Here is a 17,290-nt window from a genome sequence, read left to right on the forward strand (position 1 = left end):
ATAGTTTTATAATTTTTCCTTTTGTAAGCTTAATGTGTGTTTCTTATTTATTTATTTGCAGTACCATGTTGATGTTGTTTTTTTAAAATTAAGACGGTCTTTAGAAAAATTATAATATATTTTTTTTCTGTTGATATGTTTTCTTTGATATTGAATGTTGATCGTTAAATTTTACATATGGAGTTTAACGTCTAAATCTTGTTCCTACAAAAAGTCACAAGGAGTGGACAATTTTAGCATTGGGATTAAGTTGTAGTAGAAATAGAGTTCTTAAATGAAGAACACAAAGATGAACAACTGCAGTATTATTAGTCTCCAAAATAATAACATATACTAGGATTAAATGAAAAGGAACAATAGAAAAATTCTATAGATGTTGAGTTTCTCTGACAGTAAGGGTCTCTTTGGGGATTTTAATATAAGTTTTTACATAATTATATTTTCTTTAGTATACTTTTTTTAGCAATATCAAAATCAACATATATTGTAATGCACTCTCCAAGTAGTACACTAAATAGAACAATATCGAGTTAAAGGATGTTCATTATTTTTAAAAGGACTGAATTCCTGTCATATTGTAGAATAAATAATACTCTTATTCTACTCTTTTATTTTTTTTAAAATTATGCCACTTCAAATGCGAGAGTCAAGCTTTTAACCTTAGGTTAGATTAATTTTGAAACAGAGATAAAAAATTATTTGATTGGCATTTTGTGACCTTCCTCATGTAAAAGATGTTGGACTTTAAGCCATTGGGCTTTAAAGTAGAAGAAGTGTGAATTGGAAATGGAGGGAAATTGAAAATTTGAAGAAGTAAACTTTTGTCTTGCACTTTGTCCCTCATTGGTGAGGGACAACCACATTTGTGTGCTTATATATAGAATCACTTCTTAAAGCTCTTAAAAGGAGTTGAAGAGAATGAACCCTCGCGCCGTCGTCGTCGCTCGCTCGGCTCGGCTTCGGCTTCGGCTTCGGCTTCGTCAAATGATCGATAAGATTATTTTTGGACAAAATTTATTTAATTATTTAATAATTAATTAAATGCCAAATCACTGCTGAAAATACGCCAGAACCCTGCTGAAGGTTCAGAGGGCCTCTCTGACCGCGGTTCTGCCGCGACCGCGGTAGAACCGCGACAGGCTGATTCAGAGAGCCTCTCTGACCGCGGTTCTGCCGCGGCCGCGGCAGGCAGTGTATTCTTCTGAAAAGGCACCTTTTTCAGACACCTCTTCTGATGATTGCCTATAAATTCTGAGGCAAGGCTCCATTTTCTATACACGAAAAACACTCCAGAACTTCTTTCTTTCTGAATATACTGCATCCTAATTCGCAGTCTCTCTCTCTCAAATTCGTAAGTGTGATTTTGCTCCGTTCTTTGAGTTCGTTGGTATCCTGCAGTTTGTATTGCCACTGTTGCAGGAAGGTTTATTCCGTTTTATCCTGGGAGGATTTAATCCATTACCTTGGCAACGTGTGAGGGGGTTAAAATTCCTTAAGGACACACAAGAAAATTGTGGACTCGGAATATTTCTTAAACTCTTCTGTTTTTCCAGTTTCTTTTATTTTTCTAACAATTTTGTCTGATTTTTGGTTTAACACAGTAACGCTCACAAGCTTAAGGAATTTCTAATACTAACGTTTCTGTGTTGAAACATATATTAAACTGTTATTCATATTTTGTATACTGTTTTGGAGACTAAAGCCTTGTTGCTTTCTACTCCAATAATTCTTTCTGTCCGGTTTAAAGTACATAAAAACTTTGCCGGAATAATAAACGTACGGGTTTGAAGTATATAAAAACTTCACCATTGTTACGTGTTGTATGTTTGGTTTGATATTCAGTTTGAAGATATCAAAACTTCACTGATTTAACAAAGTTCTGTATTGTTTTCAACTTTACAGAAATATGACGAATGAAAACCAAACTAATGGAAGTGTTGCGGGAACGGGTGCTACTGTTACGAGTGCTGCTGCCTCGTCAAGCCGTTCTACTCCTGCTCATGCTATGGCACCGGCAGAAAAACCCGAAAAGTTTTCCGGTATTGACTTCAAACGCTGGCAAATGAAGATGCTCTTCTATCTTACTACGTTGAGTTTGCAACGTTTCATCAAGGAGGATCCTCCGGTCATGGCTGAAAATACTCCGGATGATGAACGACTTGTTGTAACTGAAGCATGGAAACATTCTGATTTCCTGTGCAAAAATTACATTTTGAGTTGTTTGGAAGATGGCTTGTACAATGTCTATAGTGTCATGGAAACTTCAAAAGCGTTATGGAATGCGCTTGAGAAGAAGTACAAGATTGAGGATGCCGGACTTAAGAAATTCGTGGCTGCAAGGTTCTTGGATTTCAAGATGATTGACACTAGGTCGGTCATAACTCAAGTCCAAGAACTACAAGTCATTGTACATGACCTCCTTGCTGAAGGTATGACCCAAATCAATAATTTTAATAATAAGATTTATCTTATTATTAATAATGAATTTGTTATTGAAGGTATGGTCATAAATGAGGCCTTTCAAGTCGCTGCTTTCATTGAGAAGTTACCTCCGCTGTGGAAGGATTTTAAGAACTATCTTAAACACAAACGGAAGGAAATGACACTAGAAGACTTGATTGTTCGTTTGAGGATAGAAGAGGACAACAAAAATGCTGAAAAGAAGTCACGTGGACACTCGACAATAATGGGGGCAAACATTGTTGAGGAGGCACCACAAAATAAGAAGAGGAAGAAGGCTTCTGGACCAAAGAATTACCCTAGTAAGAAGAAGTTCAAGGGTAATTGCCACAACTGTGGAAAATCTGGGCATAAGGCAGTGGATTGTCGTGCGCCAAAGAATGATAAGAAGAAGAAAAAGAAATCAAGCTAACATGGTTGAAGATGAAATGGAGGACTTGTGTGCCATGTTGTCTGAATGCAACTTGGTAGGAAATCCGAAAGAATGGTGGATAGATTCTGGAGCCACCCGCCATGTTTGTGCTAACAAGGAGTTATTTTCTTCTTATGCCCCCGCAGGTCCCGACGAGACAATCTTCATGGGAAATTCATCTACGGCCAAAATTGAAGGAGTTGGCAAGATTGCGTTGAAGATGACGTCGGGAAAAATAGTGACTCTAAACCAAGTCCTCCATGTTCCAGAAATTCGCAAGAATCTTGTGTCTACCTCACTTCTTGTCAAGAATGGATTCAAATGTATTTTTGTTTCTAATAGTGTTGTACTAAGTAAGAACGATTTGTATGTAGGAAAAGGTTACCTAAATGAGGGTCTTTTTAAGCTAAATGTAATAGCAGTTCCTATCAATAAAGTGAATGCTTCTTCTTACTTGCTTGAGTCAAACACTTTATGGCATTCGCGTTTAGGTCACGTAAACTTCAAAACATTGCGAAAGATGATAAATCTAGAAGTATTGCCAAAATTTGATTGCATTAATTCTAAATGTCAAATATGTGTGGAATCAAAGTATGCTAAGCATCCTTATAAGTCCGTTGAAAGGAATTCAAGTCCTTTAGACTTAATTCACACATATATTTGCGACATGAAGTCAACACCATCTCGCGGTGGGAAAAAGTATTTTATTACTTTTATTGACGATAGTACGAGATATTGCTATGTTTATTTACTTAATAGTAAAGATGAGGCAATTGATGCTTTCAAGCAATACAAGAGTGAAGTTGAAACGCAACTAAACAAAAAGATCAAAATGATAAGAAGTGATAGGGGTGGCGAATATGAATCTCCTTTTGAAGAAATATGTTTGGAAAATGGCATTATTCACCAAACAACTGCCCCTTACTCTCCACAATCTAATGGAATTGCGGAGAGGAAGAATCGAACGTTGAAGGAGATGATGAATGCGTTGTTGATAATTTTTGGTTTACCACATAACTTGTGGGGGGAAGCTATACTTACAGCTAATCGAATAATCAACCGTGTACCTCATAGTAAAACACAATCCATTCCTTATGAGAAGTGGAAAGGAAGGAAGCCTAGCTTGAAATACTTCAAAGTGTGGGGGTGTTTAGCTAAGGTACAAGTTCCTAAACCTAAAAGGGTTAAGATAGGTCCAAAAACGGTTGATTGTGTATTTATTGGATATGTAACCAATAGCAAGGCATATCGTTTTTTCTGGTTCATAAATCAGAAAATCTTGAGATCCACGTTAATACGATAATAGAATCAGATAATGCTGAATTCTTTGAAACTATTTATCCGTATAAAAAGGAAAGTGAAGTGACCTACCAAAAGTCAAAACGACCTCGGGAGGAAATAATAGATGGTATGCCTAATGAGGAAAATTCGAGAAGAAGTAAACGTCAAAGAACATCTACTTCAATCGGTCCAGATTTTCTGACTTTCCCGCTAGAAAATGAGCCTCGAACCTTCAAGGAAGCAATGTCTTCCTCAGAAACACAATATTGGGAAGAGGCTGTCAATAGTGAAATAGAATCCATATTGAGCAACCACACCTGGGAATTGGTTGATCTTTCTCCGGGTAACAAAACTTTGGGTTCTAAATGGATTTTCAAGAAGAAAATGAAAGACGATGGTACTATTGACAAATACAAGGCAAGACTTGTTGTCAAAGAATTTAGACAGTGAGAAGGTCTTGACTATTTTGACACATACTCGCCGGTAACAAGAATTACATCCATTCGGATGCTAATAGCGTTAGCCGCCTTGTATGGTCTTCAAATTCATCAAATGGATGTAAAAACAACCTTCTTAAATGGTGATCTAGAGGAGGAAATTTACACGAACCAACCTGAAGGGTTTGTGATTCCGGGAAAAGAAAAGAAGGTGTGTCGACTTGTTAAGTCTCTTTATGGACTAAAACAAGCACCCAAGCAATGACATGCGAAATTTGATCAAACAATGTTGTCAAATGGCTTTAATATTAATGAATGTGATAAATGTGTTTACATTAAGAATATTCCAAATTATATAGTCATGGTTTGCTTTTATGTTGATGATATGCTAATAATGAGCAAAGACATTGCCGACATTCAAGCTACTAAGCGTATGCTTGCTAGTAAGTTTGATATGAAAGACTTAGGAGTTGCCGATGTAATTCTAGGAATTAAAATCCAGAGGACTCCTCAGGGTCTGGCTTTGTCTCAATCACATTACGTGAAAATGATACTTGAAAAATTCAAACACTTGGAATTTAGAAGTTCAAGAACTCCAATTGACTTAAACCATCATCTTGTAAAGAATAAAGGTAAAAGCACGTATCAATTGGATTATGCTCGTGTATTGGGAAGCTTAATGTATATCATGAACTGTACACGTCCTGATATAGCTTGTGCAATAAGTAAACTTAGTCAATTCACAAGTAATCCCAACAAACATCACTAGGTGGCAATGAAATGAGTTCTGGAACATTTAGAATATACCCAAGACTACGCTTTGCACTACAATAAATATCCTGCGGTTATCGAAGGATATAGTGATGCAAATTGGATAACCGGCTCAACAGAAACAAAGTCCACATGTGGATATATTTTTACTGTTGGTGGAGGAGCAGTATCTTGGAAGTCTTCCAAACAGACGTGCATCGCTCTACAATGGAATTAGAGTTTATAGCTTTGGATAAAGTCGGTGCAGAAGCTGAATGGCTTCAAAATTTCTTAGAAGACATTCTGTTCTGGCCAAAACCTTTGGCTCCTATTTGCATACATTGCGATAGTGAGGCTGCAATAGGACGGGCAGGGAGCGTTATGTATAACGGAAAGTCTCGTCATATACGACGAAGACATAACACCGTTAGACAACTACTTTCTAGTGGAATTATCACTATTAATTATGTAAGAATGTGGCGGATCCGCTTACAAAAGGCTTAACTAGAGAGAGAGTTGAGAAATCATCTAAGGGAATGGGACTATGGCCGAGGACAAATCAACATGGCGGTAACTCTACCTAGAATTTTGGATGTTCCAAGATCTAGGTTCAAGGAGCTCAAACAAAGTTGTGATTGACCGGTTCAACATTGTCAAAATAAAATCTTTGGTCTATTCTCGTGATGAATACAATGTTCAGTAACAAGGATAGAACTTTACACGTTCTTTAATGATTACCTAAGTTTGATGAGGTATTTATCAAATAGTGTCAATCTAAAGGATTACACGTTTAGGAATCACCTATGTAAGTGTGAAGTGGAAGCCGCTTCAATGAGAATTCTGTAAGGCCAATTCTCTACGCACTTATGAAACCAGGCGGTGTTCATGGCTAAAACGAACACAACAATGAGAACCAAAAGACGGTTAAGGGTTGGTTGTGTGACATATGGTTGTCTAGGTATACACTAAAGTTCGACGGTTCAAAGATATCAAATCTACCGATTGACCGAGTATATCCGACATATGTTCACTACGGAAAGTTCAAAGGGAAACCTACTTATCCAGATGCAATTAATTCTTACTTGCAAAATCACATAGCTTTCATCTATGATCTTTCTTGATACAGCCATTCCCATTCATTGGGGGATTGTTGGACTTTAAGCCATTGGGCTTTAAAGTAGAAGAAGTGTGAATTGGAAATGGAGGGAAATAAAATGGAGGGAAATTGAAAATTTGAAGAAGTGAACTTTTGTCTTGCACTTTGTCCCTCATTGGTGAGGGACAACCACATTTGTGTGCTTATATATATAATCACTTCTTAAAGCTCTTAAAAGGAGTTGAAGAGAATGAACCCTCGCGCCGTCGTCGTCGCTCGCTCGGCTCGGCTTCGGCTTTGGCTTTGGCTTTGGCTTTGGATTTGGCTCCAGAACTTCTTTCTTTCTGAATATACTGCATCCTAATTCGCAGTCTCTCTCTCTCAAATTCGTAAGTGTGATTTTGCTCCGTTCTTTGAGTTCGTTGGTATCCTGCAGTTTGTATTGCCACTGTTGCAGGAAGGTTTATTCCGTTTTATCTTGGGAGGATTTAATCCATTACCTTGGCAACGTATGAGGGGGTTAAAATTCCTTAAGGACACACAAGAAAATTGTGGACTCGGAATATTTCTTAAACTCTTCTGTTTTTCCAGTTTCTTTTATTTTTCTAACAGTTTTGTCTGATTTTTGGTTTAACACAGTAACACTCACAAAAGATATTGTTCAATATTCTTGCAATTCAAAACCGTAGTATCTAACCAATATACTCTATTTACAAAAAGAGCTTTGGATTATTTTTTTGGTGTTTAGAATTCCTAAAATAATCATGCTTTCCTCCTATTTCTAACTCTCCATTGATACTTCCTTTTTAGTTTCTTGATTGGTTAATGCCTTCATCAACCTAATTATTTATTGGTAAGTTTCCTACCGAAAATAGAATTCTAAAAAAATCACGATTTCATATTCTTTATCAAAAACTATTTAACATGGATTATTAATTTAAACGCGTAGTTCTATAGAAAAAGATACTTATATCCTTGCGAGTTGAACTGTTCTAGGTCTCTCTACGTTCTCCCTAAAGTCGTTTATGACTTAATATGTTTTTTTTTTAAAATTATAAAATTGTATAACGAAAGTACTTTAAAACTTTTATGGAATAAGAGAAGAAAAAATGACTGCCAGTAGTACTATTTTTTTTTAAGAATAAATAATAAATATGCACTTTATTGATGTAGGTTAAATTATTACTGTTAATATATATGGTGAAGTTGTAAAACTTTAGTAAGAATAGTACTTAATGTTTTGATGGGATGAAAAAGAAACAGAAGGATGACATTAAGTTTTCATTCTTTTTAATATTAGTGTGCATTTTATTTGTTGTAGATCGGCAAATAAGAGTTTTGATCTTGACGACCGAAGCGATAAGAAGTAGAACCTCATTTTATCCGGTGTGACTAACATTATTAAAAAGATATTGAGTATTGAACCAACCATTATATTGTATCAATATTTATAGTATATAAATAACAATCATTGAACTAAATGAATAAAATATTGTGCTTATTTTGATGTCAACTGCTATTTTATTCAATTAACTTTTATTGCTTGACATGATATACACGTGCAACGCACGTACATTAAAAATAGTATCCAGAAAAGAAGAATTCCAGTATCGATCGATATTACACCACATAAGCTATCAAAGTACGTTAAAATCACGAGAATTAAATATATATATTTGGTCTCAAACATGGGATGAAGCCCATTCTAGATATTAAGGTGGTACATTTTAATTATGTCGATATTCTAATATACGTCAATGTGGATGATTTCACAAGATTTACTTCGGATGCTCTATTTAGCAACACCCACCACTATGTATATTTTCTGTAACGACTCGGCCGGTCATTTCATGAGTTGTAGTCCCGTTTCCTTCATTTCTGCTTCTTTATGTGTTCCTCAGCTGTATTTCATCGTATCGTGTTGGTTGGTTCGGGTCCGGAGTGGTTTCGGTGTGGAATGAGACACTTAGTCTCCTATTTAGAAGCTTAAGTTGGAAAAGTCAACCGGATGTTGACTTATGAGTAAACAATCTCGGAATTGGATTTTCAAGGTTCGGTTAGCTCCATTAGATAATTTTGGACTTGGGAGCGCGTTCGGAATGTGATTTGGAGGTCCGTGGTAGAATTAGGCTTGAATTGGCGAAATTGAAAATTTGGCGACTTTTGGTCGGCAGTGGAAATCTTGATATCAGGGTCGGAATGAGATTCCGAAAGTTGGAGTAGGTTCGTGGTGTCATTTGTGACGTGTGTACAAAATTTCAGGTCATTCGGAGGTGATTTAGTAGGTTTTGGCGTCGTTTGCGGAATTTGAAAGTTTAAAAGTTCTTAGGCTTGAATCCGAGGGTGATTTTAGTGTTTTGATGTTGTTTTGAGTGATTCGACGGTTCGACTAAGTTTGAATGAGGTCATATAACTTGTTGGTATCGTTGGTTGAGGTCCCGAGGGTCTCGGGATGGATTCGGATGGTTAACGGAGAGTTAGGAAGTGGAATAATGCAGCTGAAGTTTGCTGCTTCTGATGTTTCCGCACCTACGGAGTAGGAACCGCAGGCGCGAGGACCGCAGATGCGGGATTTGGAAGCTGAGGCAGGAGCCGCAGGTGCGAGTAGTTGAGCGCACTTGCGAGACCACAGGTGTGATGTTGGGATCGCAGATGCGGTTTCTAAGGGAATAAGTGGGAACAACACCTGCGATGGATTTTCCGCAAGTGCGGCATCGCAGATGCGACTGTTGGACCGCAAATGCGGAAGTTCTGGGACAGAAAGTATAAATTGTGGACTTCGCGAATTTTGGATCATCCTTCACCATTTTTATCCAGTTGTGGAGCTTTTGGGAGCAATTTGAAGAGGGATTCAAGGGGTTTTTAATTGAGGTAAGTAATTTGAGCCCTAATACTCATGTTTATGGTAAATTCCCATTATTTAATCATGTAATTAATGGTGATTAAGGGTGAAAAAGAGGGGTTAGGGCTTGGGATTTTGGAGAGTTTGATTGAGGATTTGAGAGGTCAAATGGAAACGGATTTTGATAAATCTTGTATGTATGGACTCGTGAGTGAAAGGCCTTTCTAGTTTTGTAATTTTTGTCGGATTCCGAGACGTGGGTTGGATTGAGTGGATTTCGGGATTTGTGCCTAATTTGATAGTTTTTCTCGTGGAATTCATTCCATTAGCGTATGTTGATGGTATTGTTCTAGTTGTGAATAGATTAGGAGCGATTGGAGGCCGAGTCGAGGGGCAAGAGCATCGCGGAGTAGAGATTTGATCGGTTTGAGGTAAGTAATGATTGTAAAGAAAGAGAAAATAAAATAAAATAGAAAAACAAAAGAAAATCAAAAACAAAGTTCCCTGAACTACGTTCGACTTGATTCCGAAAGGATACGTAGGCAACCTCTCTGGGGTTCAGTCACACCAAAATAAAAATCCAAATTCCCCCCAAAAGTTGAAACTGGGGCAGAAGTTACAATGGTTCGGCGATGATTTCGCCTGAAAGGTTCCAAAGCTGTAATTCAATCCAAATTCTTTTTACCAAATCATGTTCAAGTCCTTCCGATCAATCGGTAAAGATATTCAAAATTGGAGGATACAGTTACATGGATCTGATACAACCAAATGAGAGAAGTGAAATGAGAGAGTCTTATCGGTGAAAACCCCTACGGGCACCGTAAGATGATGGTAAGTAGAGAAACTAAAATGAGAGGGTCTTGTTAGTGAAAACTCGCAAAGAGCACTACAAGGCGATGGTGAGAAGAGAAATGAGAGAGGTCAGCTCGTGAAAACCCGCAAAGGCACCACTGATCAAAAAAGAGGATCTTCAGTCACTGACATTGACACAGTCCTGGGCAAGGTTTCTCGGTTTCGAGGCAAAAGTTGTGATGAATTTCTGAGAGTCGGACGGTTTACACAGATAAGGCATCCAGTCCAAAAGGCATGTCATGTTCATTTAAGTCTGCATATACTCCAGATAAGTCCTTCTTTCCTTTCCCCGAAAAGGACACTTCTTGTTTTAAACTCATTCTCCATTCCATTGTTTGTTTTCTTTGAATCCCTTTCGGTCTAACTCTGTTCCAAAACTAAGACAAAGAAAGGATAGTAAGACTGATTTACAGGGTTCTCATTTGATACAAGCTAATATGCAAAAAGGCACCCAGCCTCGTCAGGGGCATCAAGTCGACCTCGACCGGCCATGGCGGCTGATGCTTCGAAATCAAAACTCTTGAAAGGAGAAAATCAAATTGAAGTGCCTATAAAGGCAAATGAAGTTGAAAAGGTCAAGTCCCACGTGGCTAACCGTCTCGGCAAAGGTTTGAAAAGCCAATGTACCCCAAATGCTCTGAAATTGAAGTTGGAAGAAAGAAGCCAGAAATGAAAGGCCTATGAAGGCAAAATAAAGTTGGAAAAGGTTAATTCCCACGCGACTAGCCGTTGTGACAATGTTTGAGGAGCCAAAAGTTCCCCAATGATTTAAAGTTAAAAATTGAAAAAAAAAGAGTCAGAAGTGAAAGGCCTATAAAGGCAAAATAAAATCGAAAAGGTTGAGTCCCACGCGAAAAACTGTTATGGTGAAGTCTGGAAAAGCCAGAGGTTCTCCAGGGTCAGAAATGCAATCGGTATTCAGGAAACAACCAGTTGCAATTGAAAGGGCCGAGATCAAGTGACTGAAACGCTCAAGGCTACAAAACCAACCAACATTTCAAACTGACAAATTGTTCTTCGTTTGAAAAACAGGAAACAAGTGCAATCTAAAGCAACGTTGCTAGAAGCAGGTGCAACCAAAAGAAACCGCGCGGAGACTAAGAATTACTTTGGAATTTTGAGGGTCCACCTCAAAATTCTGCCCAGTTTCCAATTGCGGGAAAATGAAATTTTATGAATTGTGACCGAACCCANAACATAGGGTCCCACTCTCCAGTTGATGCCGGCATAACCCAATGACTTTTCCAACATAGAGTCCCACTCCCTAGTTGATGCCGGCATAACCCGATGAATTTTCCAACATAGGGTCCCACTCCCTACTTGATGCCGGCATAACCCGATGACTCTTCCAACATAGGGTCCCACTCTCTAGTTGATGCCGGCATAACCCGATGACTTTTCTAACATAGGGTCCCACTCCCTAGTTACGCCGGCATAACCCGATGACTTTTCCAATATAGGGTTCCACTCCCTAGTTGATGCCGGCATAACCAGTTGACTTTTCCAACATAGGTTCCCACTCTCTAGTTGATGCCGGCATAACCCGATGACTTTTCCAACATAGGGTCCCACTCCCTAGTTGATGCCGGCATAACCCGATGACTTTTCCAATGTAGGGTCCCACTCTCTAGTTGATGTCGGCATAACCCTAAGACTTTTTCAACAAAGGGTCCCACTCCCTAGTTGATGCCGGCATAACACGATGACCTTTTCGAATATAGGGTCCCACTCCCTAGTTGATACCGGCATAACCCGATGACTTTTCCAACATAGGGTCCCACTACCTAGTTGATGCCGGCATAACCCGATGACTTTTCCAACATAGGGTCCCACTCCCTAGTTGATGCCGGCATAACCCGATGACTTTTCCTACATAGGGTCCCACTCCCTAGTTGATGCCGGCATAACCCGATGACTTTTCCAACATAGGGTCCCGCTCCCTAGTTGATGCCGGCATAACCCGATGACTTTTTCAACATAGGGTCCCACTCCCTAGTTAATGCCGGCATAACCCGACGACTTTTCCAACATAGGGTCCCATTCCCTGGTTGATGATAGCCCGATGACTTTTCCAACATAGGGTCCCACTCCCTAGTTGATTCTGGATAACCCGATAACTTTTCCAACATAGGGTGCCACTCCCTAGTTGATGCCGGCATAACCCGATGACTTTTCCAACATAGGGTCCCACTCCCTAGTTGATGCCGGCATAACCCGATGACTTTTCCAACATAGGGTACCACTCCCTAATTGATGCAGGCATAACCCGATGACTTTTCCAACATAGGGTCCCACTCCCTATTTGATGCCGGCATAACCCGATGACTTTTCCAACATAGGGTCTCACTCCCTAGTTGATGCCGGCATAACCCGATAATTTTTTAACATAGGGACCCACTCCCTAGTTGATGCCGGCATAACCCGATAATTTTTCCAACATAGGGGCCCACTCCCTAGTTGATGCCGGCATAACCCGATGATTTTCCAACATAGGGTCCCACTCCCTAGTTGATGCCAGCATAACCTGGTGACTTTTCCAACCTAGGGTCTCCAACCCCTAGTTGATTTCGTTTTAGATATACGGTCTTCACTCCCTAATCTCTTTTTCCCAAGGATACACAATCCTGATTTTTATTGCTTTCAATAAAGAAGTAGTTTAGAATTTTGTTACAATAACTCACGAAATTTTCCTAGTGAAAACTGGGGCAGAAAAAATTCGTTCGTTTGTTTGTTTTGGTGTCTGAGTAGATTTTACCTCGAGGCACAGGGTTCGAGACGGCCAAAAGAAGAAGTCTCAATCCAGAATAAAAGAAAAAGAAGAAAAGAAAAAGAAGAAAAGAAAAAGAAGTGAACTCAAAGTGCAGAAGCGGAGAAAAGATGTGGATTGCTCAAGACATGATTGAGTCACAAGCTTTGCATGTCCCGCCTTGATCCGAAAAGCTGAAGAAGAATCAACTAGCACCTGCAGCTAGCAATCATCAAGATTCAGATCAGAGTCCGCATGAAGAACCAGCCAAGACTCAAGATCAAGCTTCAAAAGACTCATAGATAGGAATCTAATAACTTGTAGCTGATAGGCTTAGTTAGTCTTTTTCATTTTTGATTTTGGTGTGATAAGGAGCTCAGCAATAGCAACAACAGCAACAGTAGTGAAATCACAGCTTCTCTGTAGTCCCAGATACCAAAATTTTTAGAACTACACTAACCTGATTCCTTTATAGCCAAGGATATGTAGGCAGCCTCCGAAGCAAGGTTCGGTCAGACTTTTTCAAAAAAATGCTTCCCATTGAGTTTCAAACGGGCAAAAATTGCTCATAATTGCTCACTTTATCTTTTCCCGAAAACTCTTCATGTTTCCGAGCAAAGAGGGGCAGCTGTTGATCACGCCCAACTCTAGTCCTGAAAAGGATAAGCGGTCGCTGCAAATATAATCCGGTCTAAAAGTCCGGAGTCGAATCCCACAGAGAACTAAGGTTTCGCTGTAATTGTTCAATATCGCAAAGAAGACAAGTTTGAACAATTTCTAAATTATAATATTAAGATTTTTATATCTAACTAATTAACCAACAAATACTATAAAACAGCAAAATTATCAAATAACGAGACAAAGGTTTGGAGACTAAATTAAGGAGGTCTAGAGTTATGATTTCCCCAAATGTTGATTTCATTAGTTGTATGTTTCTTATAGCTTTGACTTAGTTGCCTCTATCAATCATGAACTCTCCAGCTATCATAAATCTCTCTCAAGCAATTATGATAATTTACTAGACGCACTCTCTCAATCTACGCTAGCTAGATTCACATTACACACTACTAGAAATCCGAAAAAAACGACAACAAAAAGCGACCAGTGTTGGTCGCTTATTGGCCAAAAAGCGACCAAACGTGCCTGCTCGATATTAAGCTGGTCCCTTTACCTTAGGGACCAAAGTTGGTCGCTAATTAGCGACCAACTTTGGTCTCTCAAGTCAAAGGACCAAATATTCCGGTAAAGACACCGGCGACCAACTTTGGTCGCTATATTATTTTAATATTATAAATTTTGCGACCAAAGTTGGTCTCCTTTTTGTAAATTTTGTTTATTTATTTATTTATTAATTATGAAGTAGCGACCAACTTTGGTCTGTATATGAAATATTATATTTTAAAATCTGGAAAATGGCGACCAATGTTGGTCGCTATATTATAAATTTTTTAATTATTTTTTTAAATAAGCGACCAAACTTGGTCGCTAAATACATGAATTAATTTTTTTATTTATTAATAAGCGACCAACTCTGGTCGCCATATTTCCAGAAATTATTATTTTTCTGGTAAAAGCGACCAATCTTGGTCGCTACTTGGGGAATCTGGGTTAAATAGCGACCAACCTTGGTCGCTATTTCACAGAAAATTTTTTTTTTTAATAGAAATGCGACCAAATAGCGACCAAAGTTGGTCGCTTTTCTTGGTATATTGCTGGCAGGAACTGCCTCTTTTGGCAACTACACCACCTGCCAGCTTACCAAAATCCTAAATAGGCAAATATGCCAACAACAGCAACAACAACAACAACAACAACAACAACAACAATTATAACGAACAAAGTATAAAGTTCAATAGAACTTTATACTTGAACTTTATACTTTAAGCTAATTAGCAAACTAATAAGTTAAATGTTATTACATAACCATTCGAAAACCAATTGTATTTGTCTAGCATAAACTTATAAGTTGAAAGATTGTTCTCTACATCATTATCATCACCGTCTGATGAACTTTCTTCACCATGACGGTATCTAGAATGGGCTATTTGTCGATGATGGGAAGAATGACCACGGGGAGGACGAGGGGAATGAGCACGGGGAAGGCGAGCCTCTGGCGATGACTCACGAGACCGGGGAATTGGAAAATTGCCAGAAGCTAGGAGAGTTTTGATCTGCTCTTGCATGCCCTTGCACTGAGCTTGCATGCCAGAGTACTGCATATCTCTAAGCCTTTCTCTCTCCTTGGCGGCTTCTAGCTCGGATTTGAGCTTTGCCACAGTCTCCCGCATAAGGAGAGGCTCTCCCCATCAAGTTGCTCGGCTTGGGAGGAAGTCCCTATTCCTTGCATTCCACACTTATAGCGATGGAATTTCTTATTAGGAAACCCGTTTACCTTCCCCCCTTTTGGACCGCCAGCAGCCTGCGCCCACATTCTCTCAGCATCCTCGTCCGATAGTTGGATTGGCGCTCCGGACTCATTAGGTGGCTGACTGCGTATGAATTGCTCCACTTCAGCTGTGAAGCGACCCTATAAGAAAAATAATATGTGAATTACTATTTCCAAATTTATATATATAAAAGTAAATCAAAATTCTTAATGAAAAGTGAAAACTTACATGTACAATCGAGGCTCGGCCCTCGACCCACATTTCTTGGTCCATCTCTTTCTTCTTTTTCACAATATGAGTCTCCTTGAAGAGCTCATCTTGGTTCATCGGACGCCCCAACTTTTTTTCCTGAAAACTCATAAATTTTAGTTAATAAACAGAATACATATACTAAGAAATTAAAGTAAATTAAGCAATTACGTACCATTCTTCGTTTTATCGTCCCTAGGCTGACCGCACCTCCAGTGTGCAAGGATCCTCCCTTCTCAGATGCCCGGGCTTTCTTTCCTTTTTCGCTCTTCTCTAAGAACTCTGCTGTAAGCCATTGCCTTTGCAAATCATCCCATAAATCCTGAAGCATCCAGCCAGGCTTCTGGTTCAACTGCCTAGCTTTGGAGAAACAATGGAACAACCGCTTTCGAGCTTTGAGATGGAAGTTCGCAGCCACTTCCGCGTTATAGAGGTGTTCCCATACACACTTGCTCTGTATTTCAAAAGTCAAGTATTATATGGAAATATCATATTTAGATAGAAATATCATAAAAGCTATATTCGATATATTATACTTAGCTTTTATTAGTTAATAATTATTCAAAAGTTAAGTGCATTAACTGCTTATAATATAATATTAGCTAAAAGCTAATAAATGATTATACTGCTTAAAAGAATATTTATACCTTAAATTGATTGAAGATTGCCTCCTTGAGAGCGAATGGGAATTCACTCCAAGTCGCATAAGGACCATCATAAAGCTTTCTGGTGGCTTTGGTGATGATCCTTGTAGTAACATTACTAGGGATGAACCTGCAATTTTATTAAAAAAAACACATTAATATCTTAGTAAAACTGTACTAAACAAAAAAAGTTAAAATAACAAATAACTCTTACCCGTCACCCTCAGGGACTATGATGATCCTGCCATATTCATCATAATGCACCTCCTCGTCATTAGCAGCATCATTGTCCGAAGCATGTACATCGGAGGCATGTGTGGAAGGTGTAGGGGGGTCAGAGTTAGTATTTCACAGGCGAAGGCCTGCAATAGATGGAGTCCCAGATGAAGATGGTTGCGAGCCCTGGGACTGCGAGCCCTGTGAGTGCGACACAGCTGTATGGGCCGCAAGTGGATGAGACACAGATAGCTGTGACCCGAGTGGCTGTGACACGGATGGCTGTGATCCATGTGGATGTGACATGGATTGATGCGATCCATGAGCTGCCGATGGATGCGATCTATGTGGATGTGAGACAGGTGGACTGTATGTAGGTCGTACAGTCCTATGGCCCTGTGAAGAAAGACCTGGCGTCTGCACGAAGGTGTAGGACTGGACATGCGCTGGCAGCTCAGAATAGCCCTGGGGTGGAGGCATAGGCACAGGCATAGGCACAGGCATTTGTGAAGAGGCAGGAACGGATTGAGTAGTACCTTCTACCCTCCTCTTTTGTTTCCTAGGCTTTTCTCTACCCCGAGAACCAGTAGGATCACTGTTACCTCGACCCTTGCCTGACATCTGCATGACATAATACAAAGTTAGATTGAAACATATAAAGAAACTAGCTATAACACGAGTTATTAAAGAAACCAACTTTTTAAAGCTGATCGACGTATAGTTCCTCGTCCGAGAATTCTTCTTCCTCACTAGTTTGAGCTTCATCAGTTGATTCTTCTTCCTCGTTTTCTATAATTCTTACTTCATCCATATCAACTTCTTCCAATATGTGTTCAGGATGTTCCAAATCATTTTCTAAAACTTCATCCACTATTTGGTGAACACTGGAGATATCGTTTTGATATGCAACATCTAACA

Source organism: Nicotiana attenuata, chromosome 10, assembly GCF_001879085.1.
Source record: "Nicotiana attenuata strain UT chromosome 10, NIATTr2, whole genome shotgun sequence".
NCBI classification, from domain to species: domain Eukaryota; kingdom Viridiplantae; phylum Streptophyta; class Magnoliopsida; order Solanales; family Solanaceae; genus Nicotiana; species Nicotiana attenuata.